The sequence below is a fragment of the Psammomys obesus genome, unplaced genomic scaffold (genome assembly GCF_907164565.1).
Source record: "Psammomys obesus unplaced genomic scaffold, mPsaObe1.curated_primary_1811, whole genome shotgun sequence".
NCBI classification, from domain to species: Eukaryota; Metazoa; Chordata; class Mammalia; order Rodentia; family Muridae; genus Psammomys; species Psammomys obesus.
This window is the reverse complement of record NW_026596040.1, coordinates 21,053,343-21,064,505: the sequence shown is the minus strand read 5'-3', so window position 1 is coordinate 21,064,505 and position 11,163 is coordinate 21,053,343. Positions and strand designations below refer to the sequence as shown.

Genomic DNA, 11,163 nt, shown 5'->3' with positions numbered 1-11,163 from the left:
AGGTTAGAGAAGAGTCTAATTCAGATATTCATAATATTAATATATATACCTTGTTCAATACTATTGATTCCCATTCAGTAATGCTCCAATCAGTCCCCATTATGATATGTTTCATTCAGCATCACTCAATCTTCTTCAGTGTATAAAACACTCATTTTTAAAATGGTTCCTCTGTTTTGCTAAGTTTTGCATAACACTCCGATTGATGGTAGAAAAAAATGTTCCTCACATGGGGTGTCACTGCGTTTTGGGTTGGGATGTAGCAGTCTGATAATCTGTTTTAATGGCAGTATCTCTGAGACTCAATACATAATCCTAAATTCCATCTCACTTTCCTCTCCAATTCTTAAGCATTCTGGAAGCTAAGTTGTTCTCAGCTGCCTGCCAAAAGGTTCATCATCGCTCTACTTCTCTCTCAAACACTCATGTGTATCTGCCATGCACATGAAGGTGTGAGGGATGGCGAGTGCCTTTGCTGCCCAAGTGTCCTGATGTTGTGTCTCTTGTACTACTGTCAGCCCAAAGGTACAGATCATCTCTGAGGCATTCTTTGGCTGTAGTTTCAAATGGGAAAGAGATTTATCACTTCTTACCTCTTAATGATTCTTTCCCTCCTCTTCCATATTTTGTCCAGAGTGGTGGAAACACCTGCTTCTTTCTCAATGACTAGCACAATGTTGTTCTAAATTAATGTCCTCTAGATTCCTGAAAGCCTTCTTTACACAGAAGAACTTCCTTCCTTTTTCTCTTTCTCTGGATAAGAGCCATATCTAAGTGCTTTTCTGGGTCCCCCCCCCCCAGGACTTGACTGTAAGCCCCTATTGCTGAAGAAACCTCAAACCTGAATCATAAAAACAAACAAACAAACAAACAAACAAACAAACAACAAAACATAGAAACGAAGCTGATACCTAAGTGTTTCACCTCTATGGCCTAGCTTTCATACTGCCAGGAGGTGCTATGAACTACCAGTAGATAAAAATAATAATCAGTAATCCAACTGTCAATCTTATAAGCTACAATAAAGACTAGCCTGCAAAGAAAAAAAAATGCCCATTTGCTACACTAGTGGCACAAACATTGTGGGTTCATGAAGTCATTTTCTTATTGAACTTAGTGTTTACTACATAAGTTGAAACACAGGCCAGATATTGATATTGGGAGCATGAAGCTGTGGCTAGAGGAGTTATAAACTCTACTACAATTATTCTGCTGAATGGGCACAGTTTTACCAACCCCTAATGACTAATCATTGTACGCATAGATTAGTAAATGTCTCAGTCCTCATCAGCGAAGTTTCTTTTTGAATTAAATTCTGATCAACATAGAGACCAATAACTGATCAGGGTTCAGAGATTAAGAGATCATGGAATGTTCCAGCCTAATTTACAATCTATTCTTCAACGGTTCAGAAATCATTACAGAAGACAGGTGGAAAGGGTGTGAGAGCTGCAGGTTGCGGGGAAACATTTATTTTTCCCAGACCCAGCAGGGAAATTGCACACAGAAATGTACAGCAATTAGAACAACATCCACAAGACCTGCCAAGCTCAAGCCAGGCAAAATTCCAACATGAAGCAGTGCAGGTGGACACGAAGTCCCACCCCTATCTATTGGCAGTTGATAGCTGCCAGATGAGGTAGAGTTGGTTTACTTTAAGGGTGTGGTACCTGGTTGGTAGACTGTCTTCTATTGGAGGCTACGCATCCAAGAATATATGGTCAACAAGAACTGTAAGGGAGAACACAAAGTTGGGTGTGTAGAGAAGGAGTAAATCTGTGAGAAGCTGGGGGAGGGAATAAATATGATAAAAATACACTGTACAGAATTTTCAAAGAACTAATAAATGGAAAAATACCAATTTCATAAAGTCAGAAAGTAACTGAAAGGGGGTGTGGCAGTTTGGAAGGGATGATAAGCAATTTTGGAGATAAATGGTGGTGAAGGTGATTACACAGTGTTATGACCTACATAAAACAACTGAGCTATGCATGTATAAAAGGTTAAATATTAACATCTTATGTTATGCATGCTTGATTCCCAATAAAAATTCAAAATAATGATAAAGAGCCTTCTGTCTGCATTTAATCTGAGAGTAGATAGCAGGCTCTGACATCTCAGTTCGATCTTGCAATACAAAATGAAGACTTTGGGGTTTAGAAAATATATTCCCCCTAGGAAAATTTAGCTCCCAAGGCTGTCATCTTGCTGTGAAGACAGGAATAATTTAGATTGGGGCTGAAAGTTGAATAATGACTTGTTTGTTCTAGAAAATAGCCAGCAACACCCTGAAGTCATGAATATTACTCATTTAATGGGTGAGGAGTCAGAGGAAGTGGATTTATGATAAATGAAAGTACATTGTTTTAATATTTTTTAAAGTATTATTACGTTTACAATGTTATTACAAATGAGGTATCTTAAAATAGACTGTTATTCACGTATCCACTGATAAATAACCCAAATAAAAACAGAATTCTTGAGGCTGTGATACTTTATGGGTCAATACAACATATAAATGTTATGACTAAGAGATGCAAAATTAGTTCCTTCTTTGCTAATCTTTGCTTTATTGTTGCTGAAAGTATGACACAAATTCACTAAGGTTCTGCCTTGAGAGACTGAAGGAACATCTTTTTTTTATGAATCCCAGCCTCACCCACTCTGGCCGGTCTAGTTTTGGGGTAAGTAGGAGGCTTAATCAACAGTCTTACAATTCCACACTCTTCTCTCCAATACACATACTTGCACTGATGTCCTTTTGTATTCATTTGTTTCAGAAAAGGTTAAATTTTAGCCACGTTTGCAGTGGAAGCTCCACTTTTTAAGTAAGTTTGGCTTGATGTTCCTGGGTGCTTGACAGTTGCTGTGTGGATGGAGACAGGTTACACTGACAGAGACTGTTCCCCTGGTGAATGCCTACAGTCTAGGAGAAGCAAGGAGGTTAGACAAGAAGCTCATATTTATCCAGATTTTTTTTCCCTTGCCAAATGTGTTTGGGGAAGTCAGGTATGTACCCTTATCTTTAGAGGTCGAGGTCCTTTTGATCTGGAAATTGGTAGTAGACATGGAGTAGAAAGAAGAGAGGGATATTACTTTGTGAGGATGTATTTCAAGGCATATGACATAGTTATCTTGGGAATTTAGACATTTTTCCAATACTACATCGGCAGTAAGTGATAAATATTGAATATGAGCCCACATCCGGTTTGGTCTAAATCGAAGGCCTTCTACATGGCATCAAAATGAGGGTAATATTTCATTTACTTTCTCTCACTTTCAGGTGTTTTTTTTTTTTCTGAAATGCCAGTTAACTAAGAAGAGACATCAAAAGTATTTACTGGCAGTTGTACATACCAGGTAAGAGCAAAACCATAGTACCCACAGCAAAGCACCAGAGACTTGCACCTAATGAACAGTTATTAAATCGCAGAGGCTTTAATATAACAGCAAAAATTTACTTTTTATTGGCATTATAATGATTCATATGGCAAATTTTTATAACTCTCAAGATATCTTGCCTACTTATCAAAGTCACAATTGTTATTCCAAGCCATTGCCCAGAATACACTTTTTTCATGTTTTTTAGCAACATAGAAACTGTGTGTATCCTTTAAATGTATGAACAGATAATTTCTTCTACACTACAATGTTATTTTCAACTTTAATATTTTAAAATTGTATTTTAAGCCCATTAATTTTTTTTAAAAAGCAAACTGTTAATTCATGACTGCTACATTTTCTGAAATATCACCCACCTTCGGAAATGAGAGCAATTTAAACTTTGCCTTTTATTCATCTGTAGGTTAGAGATAAGAAGTTACGAAGATTAAAAAGTACTCTTCCTTATCTGTTTACATTATCTTGGAAGTAGTGTATACGCTGGATAAGCTTCATGCCAGTGGATGACAGGAATAAAAACAGGAGGCACAGAAAAAAATGACGAGTATTGTGAGAAAAGCCTCCATCAGCCATAACTAAGACTAAGGAAAAACTTTTATATGCAAGAACCTTTGTCAGACATGTCCCTAATTTTCTTCATAAAAAGAGAAATACAGAAAAAAATAGTAAAGCAACTTTTCTTCACCATTGAGAAAGACTATCAGATTTGTTAATTACACTTGAAACTTGGTTATTTTTGTCTCAGCTCATCAGCCTAGCAGACTTTCTTGTGTGAATGTCAATGACTGGGGAGACATCTGGAAAAAGAGAGTTAAGCCACAGGTTTATACCCTTCCTTAGCATCTTGTCTAGATCGTAACATAGTTGTGTTTACACCTGCCTCAACAAACAAACACTCAAGCAGCCCCGATGGCAATAAACCAGATGGAAACAATGAATTACATTCTCAAAGGACTCTGCCAAGAGACAGAAGCAGAAGAAATGATTGACTCTTTTGCAGAGATTATCTTATTTTAATATGTAGGAGCCACACATGTTAATTGGATTCTACCAAGTCTTCATTTGTCTTTGCTAGCATATTGTTCACAACAAGGAGAAAGTGGGAAGGGAGAAGGGAAAAAGAGATGTGAAGGGACAACACAGTGGAGTGACAGAAATCCATGTATGCCGAGTCCCCACTTTGCTAGATAAACTTCCAGTCCCCATAAAATGATTACTTTGATTTATTCCCTAAAAACATCCAGATTATGTAGCATGACTTCTTACACATATGGCCATTTAACTCAGCATTGTTTGAAACATGCCTACAGTAGAATATTGAGCTATGCAGCAATGGCTTCCTTAAAGTCAGTGTTGCGAAGCTAGCTCCCACCTCATAGGAAAGAACATACGTTCTTCCTGTTTTTTTTTTTTCAGAGGATTTGCTATGTACTCTTTAATTTCCTGTCAGCTTCACTCTTGTACCCCAGTAGATGTTTTTCTAGTGGTGAATCTACATGTCTCAGCAGAAATACGGACCATGACTTTATTCACCATTCTCTTTTCCATACAGAAATTCTGTGCATTTTTGTTGTGCTTCTGGGTACAAATCACAGGAAACTCTTCTCCACGTACAACAATGCAAATTTAATGCAAGGTTTATCTATCTATCTATCTATCTATCTATCTATCTATCTATCTATCTATCTATCTATCAGAATTATTGAGGACCAAGACATCATTCAATGCATCTAGATATTTTATTTCAAAGATTACATCAAGGGACAATAATACTTAAAAAATAATATTGAACTATTTTTTTCTTTTCTATCTAAATCAATGGCTAAGCTAGTTCTTACTTAGGCTGTGGATCATGATCCCCTTGGGGTCGAACAACATTTTCAGAGGGGTTACATATATCCTGAATATCAGATATTTATATTATGATTCATAACAGTAGCAAAATTACAGTTATAGTAACAGCAAAAATAACTTTATGGGTGGAGGGTCACTGCGACATGAAGAGCCGTGCTCACATCATTAGGAAGGCTGAGAATCACTTCTCTAAACAGACTTCCTGAGGCAAAGAGCTTAGTGCTAGTTATACAATTTAAGAAAAATTGTGTATTTCAAGTGAACCCTTTATTGAGGAAGAGGAAAACGGAGAAACAGTAAGAAGGAGAAGAGCATACGGGACAAATAAACATAATTGGAATATTAAGGCATTTTGTTTTATTGAAACTACAGAATTGAGGTCAAGTTCACAACAGAATCTTAGTCAAGATTAACCCAGGTTTTAGCATAAAGAGTGAAACTTAGAGCCCATGGGTCCTGGTGGGCTACACCTCAGTGGTGGGGCCGAGAAGAGAAGATGCTTACAGGGAATCTAAGTGCCATTCGAGGGGGGAGAATCAAATCAGGTTTTATCAGTTCCTTTTGAAAAGTTTTGAGAAAGAATTTGAGGAAAGTTTATAGCAAGTCCAAACAGGTCCATGATGGGAAGAACTTGTGTTTTATTAAACACACACGCGCACACACACACACACACACACACACACACACTCACTCACTCACCATACACATACTCCACACATACATACATACATACACATATACAACACACACCACATATACGTACACACAAACCTCACCACCCCCACCCCCCAACACTCACACACTCACTGGTTGACTTAAACATCCAGAAAACTGGTTGACTTAAACAGTCCAGAAAACTTTTGAGGATTCCAAGTGTGGCCTGTCGACTCTGACTGAAATCTGTGTGATAAGGTCTGGGTGGTTGTGTGTCTACATTAATTTCTTGGTTCTGTCTGTGGCATTGCTTTAGAGAATAGTGGAGGCCTGAGCATACGTTAATATACCCACTGAATACTGAATGCTTAAAACAACCTTAATTAGGCTGAGAACAAAACAACTATCTTGTTCAGTCTTGTGAAACATCCCATTCATTTCAAATACTCAACAAGACAGTACTGATTAACAGTTTGAAGGCAGGGACCTTAACTGCTCACATGTACATCCTTCATGTTCTGGACAGTGCCCTGCACGCATATACACACCTGGAAGTTCCCAGAATTAGCATTCAATTCCAAGGAATTCTAGCCTTATAAATGATTCATTACTTTTAAAACAGAGAAATCACACGCTAATAAACTTCAAATTAGCATCTCCGCTGAGGTCTAGAAACTGCACTGTTGCTGTCTTAAAAGTCACGCCAGCCAGTAACCCAAATGTGGAGTTACAGTCTAAGATGATGCTATAGTAGGATGTATTAAGATGGAATTATAACTGAACAAGATCATCATGAATTCTCCAGGTCAGATGTTGTTCCTGTGAATTATAGATGCTTTTACTGGTGAAATTACCCCACGAGTCTGCTGAGCCACTGCATTAAATCTGCTCTTTCATTGAGAAAGAAGGAATAAAAAGTCTCATGCAAGCAAGGCAGAGAATGATTAAATGGAGACGAGAGCAGAGACAGAGAATCATATTTTCCAGAGGATTTGTGGATGTTTAACATGCAGCGCTGTAATGTGCAGCAGCTAATGTCCCTGGGAGAATTATGCTCTGCAGGCGTGCCTCATTAGCTTTGGCAGTGTTCTCTCTAAGTTCGGGAGAGGCTAGTGTGTGAGAAGAGATGATATAGAGGGAAAAGAAACTTCTGCCTTTCTTTCTTGGGACTGGCTCATTGGAAAAACGTGCGAGGACCAGAGTTTGGAAACGCAGCATCCACATAAATGCCACGTGGGCATTTGCTGCCACTTGTAATTCTAGCACTCGGGAGGTAAAAACAGGAGAACCCAGCAGAAATCTAGCTAGCCAGGTCAAGTGATAGATCCTGCCTTAGCATATATCCTGGAGAGGGATGATTGAAGGCACGCAGCATCAACCTCTGGCCTGTGTGTACCCGCATACACGCCAACATTAATATACATCCATGCAGAATATACACACAGACACATAAAAAAGAAAATGTCTGGTGGTTCCAATGCTTTCAGGGGTGTAAATGCTCTGACAAGAAGCCGTTTATTTTTGCTGAAAAGAAGAAAAATAGAAACCTTAGCTATTTGGATTCTGTAATTAATTAAAAAGCTACAAGTGACATTCATTTTTTCCATTTTCTGTCACATATCGTTGGCTCATTCTGAAATAGATAGGAATCATGATATTGCTTAACTAATGGCTTTTTAAGTGTATATAGTTTGTATGGTAGCTCTTATACACAGCAACACCCCTGCCTCTTGCACAACCTTCTCATCTTGTCACATGTCCTTAGAAAATGTCACAGCTTAAAAAAATATTTTTGGGAGGAAATACCAAATTCTTTATTTGAAATCATGGTAAAAATTAAAGAACTTAAATGGATGATTTGGAGTTGGTTACAGAACAGGCAAAGGCATCTCCGATCTGCATGTACTTTTTGGTGACCAGTGAAGTCACTCCTGGTTTGGGAAAGTTGGCTTAGGTCTCATTATCACTGTGTCCAAGGATATGCTTGTCAAAGATATATTCTGCCATGCTAGATTCGGAGACTCACATCTGTCTCAAGTTGTTTATATGGTCACCTAGTTTTTTTTTTATAGATTTCACCTGTTCATTCAGGTGATGATTCTTAATGAAGTCACATAAGTAGGGATCATTTTTGTCAGTAGCCAGTTTGTGTAGTTCCAATAGTGACTGATTCACACTTTTCCAAGCACAGGGCACACTCCATTGCATTCAGCCATTGTCTTTCCCCATCGTCATCATGGTCTGGCTTCTTAATAATTCTGCGTGAAGATTTGACTACCTCCTTAGTGCCGTGGCTTCAATTTCCCTGCATGTTCCTTCTCCTCCTGAGATTGGCTGAGAAAATATTTGGAAAAGTTTTTTAGAGCCATGTTATCTTCGTCAAAGTAGCACCATGGACAGATAGACACAGGAGGCGTTTGGCTCCAGGTGTATCTGGTGGTTCATGGCAGTCCTGGTGGTATCTCTGGCACACCTGAGAGGGGTACTCCATGCTCACTGCCCAGGGCAGTGGGGGCAAGTGGCTGTGGAGACTCTGGAGCATTGGTGGGAAATGGGATTCTGGTCTGGAGCAGTTACCTGGAGTTGGTTGGTTTGAGCATCCAGTTCTGTTCAAGAACTGTTATAGCAGGAAACCACAGGGACTCTGGGCTGAGAACCCCTGGCCTTAAAAATATTTTAGATTGGCACGTAATATTGGTATATCTTTATGAATTACAGTGAGATGTTTTGATTCATGTATACAACTTTTCTTAACTCTGAAACATATTACATAACTGAATTTTTATAACATCTGGGCAAGGGTATAAACTGTGTCCTTACAAGTAGCTGCAAATATACACAAAACCCACTAGTGGATAGCAGTCTATGTAAATAATATGACAGAAAACAGAAAATAAAAAATGTCTTTCAAATGCATGTGGGTTTTTATTTTATTAATAAAGTAAAATCATTGTGAATATAGCTGTGATAATCACATAACTGGGTATTCGGTGTGCATTCCAGGGATATTTCTTCTGCTGTGAGGTGAAAGCTTGAAGATCATTTTTCTCATTAATAGGACTATCACATGCTGAATGTTGCCAACCAGTGGGGAAGGGTAGGACTGTAAAGAACACAGCATGCTTGCTGCCATTCCCACCTCCCACAATCACAACAGCTGCTGCTGCTCTCTCTGGTGAGCTGAGATTTGGCCTCAGCATCCTTCAGGAGGCCTTCATCAGTTCATTAACAATGGCATAAAACCCCTTACTTTTGCATCTCAGTTCAGGATTTCATTCTCTCTTGAACAGCATGTGAGATCCAAAGACCCTGGAGCAAAATTTATTAAAAATTGATGCATCTTTTCTTTAAAACTTCAAAAGCTACTTAGTAGACCTTATATTATAGGGAAATGAGTCTGGGATATTTCTACTTTTCTTTTTTTTAATTTATTTATTTATTTTTATAAATTACAGTTTATTCACTTTATATCCCAGCTGTAGCCCTCTCCCTCATCCCCTCCCAATTCCACCCTCTATCCCTCATCTCCTCCCACGCCCCTCCCCAAGGCCACTTATAGGGGAGGTCCTCCTCCCCTTTTGTCTGACCCTAGGCTATCAGGTCTCTTCAGAACTGACTGCATTCTTTCTCTGTGGCCTGGTAAGGCTGCTCCCCCCTCAGGGGGAGGTGATCAAAGAGCCAGCCACTGAACTCATGTCAGAGGCAGTCCATGTTCCCATTACAAGGGTAGCCGAGCTGCCATGGGCTACATCTGTGTAGAGGTTCTAGGTTATCTCCATGAATTGTCCTTGGAGTATTAGTTCAGAAAAGGCCCCTGTGCCCAGATTTTTTGGTTCTGTTGCTCTCTTTGAGTAGCTCCTGTCCCCTCCAGGTCTTTCTATCTCCCCCTTCTTTCATAAGATTCCCTGCACTCTGCCCAAAGTTGACTATGAGTCTCAGCATCTGCTTTGATACCTTTCTGGGTAGAATCTTTCAAAGGTCCTCTGTGGTAGGCTCTTCTACTTTTCAATCTAACTTGGCAGTCTGGATTTAATTGTCACCCAACCTAAGTGAGTTAAATGACATTTAATTCATTTCCAACAGTTATTGTAGGTTAGTATGTTGATCTGAATTTGGAAGAAACAAAACTTATATTGAATAGTTTTGATTTGCTAGGAACTTAAATCTAAAAATTTGAACATACTTTTTTCTTAAAAAAAAAAAAACTATACCAGGGAATAATAAGGCATTTGACAAAATCCAACATGATAGCTTTCTCTCCGAGATTAGGGATAAAACTAGACATATATCAACATAATAAAGGTAATTTACAGCAAGTCAATTGGCAACATCAACATAAATGGAGAGAAATCAAAGCACTTCTACTATATTCTGGAACAAGACAAGGCTGTACACTCTCTCCACACCTATTCAAGATAGTACTTGATGTCTTACCTAGAGTAATAAGACAACTGATGGAGAGCAAGTGTATACAAATAGGAAGGGAAGACGTCAAAGTATGTTTATTTGAAGATGATATGATAGTGCACATGAGTGACCCTAAAAACTCCATTAGCAAACTCTTATAGCTGATAAAAACATTCAGCAAAGTAGCAGACTACAAAATGAATACACACACACTCAAACAAAATCAGTAGCCCTCTTATATACAAATAACAAATGGACTGAGAAAGAAATCGGCTTTTCAGTTTCACAACAGCTTCAAACAATTTAAAATATCTTCAAGTAGCTCTAATCAAGCAAGTGGAAGACTTGGATGATAAAAACTTCAAAGTCTTTGAAGAACAAATTGAAGTAGATATAAGATGCAGAGATCTCCTGTGCTCATGATTCTATAGGATTAATATAGTAAAAATGGCCATCCTATCAAAAGCAATCTACAGATTCAATGAAATCCCAATTAAAATTACAACATAATTGTTTACATAACTCAAAAGGACAATTTTCACCTTTATATGGAAACACACATACACACACACAAGCAAACACTACCACCACCACCACCACCAACAGACTCAAGATATCACCATCTCTAATCTCAAGTTGTATTGCAGAGCTATAGTAATAAAAAACATCATGGGTCTGATACAAAAACAGACACATTAATCAGTGGATTCAAACTGAAAACCCAGACATAAGTTCATGTACCTATGGACACCTGATCTTTGACAAACAGTCCAGAAATATACACTGGGGGGGAAGGCAGCATCTTCAACACATGGTGCTAGTCAAACTGTATGGCTGCATATTGGA

The 11,163-nt window shown here is 38.5% G+C and overlaps 1 pseudogene; it reads right to left on the bottom strand.

The window, feature by feature from the left end:
* Positions 1-7,860: 7,860 nt before the first annotated feature.
* On the bottom strand, positions 7,861-8,401 carry LOC129688098 (ferritin heavy chain-like; annotated as a pseudogene).
* Positions 8,402-11,163: the final 2,762 nt, after the last annotated feature.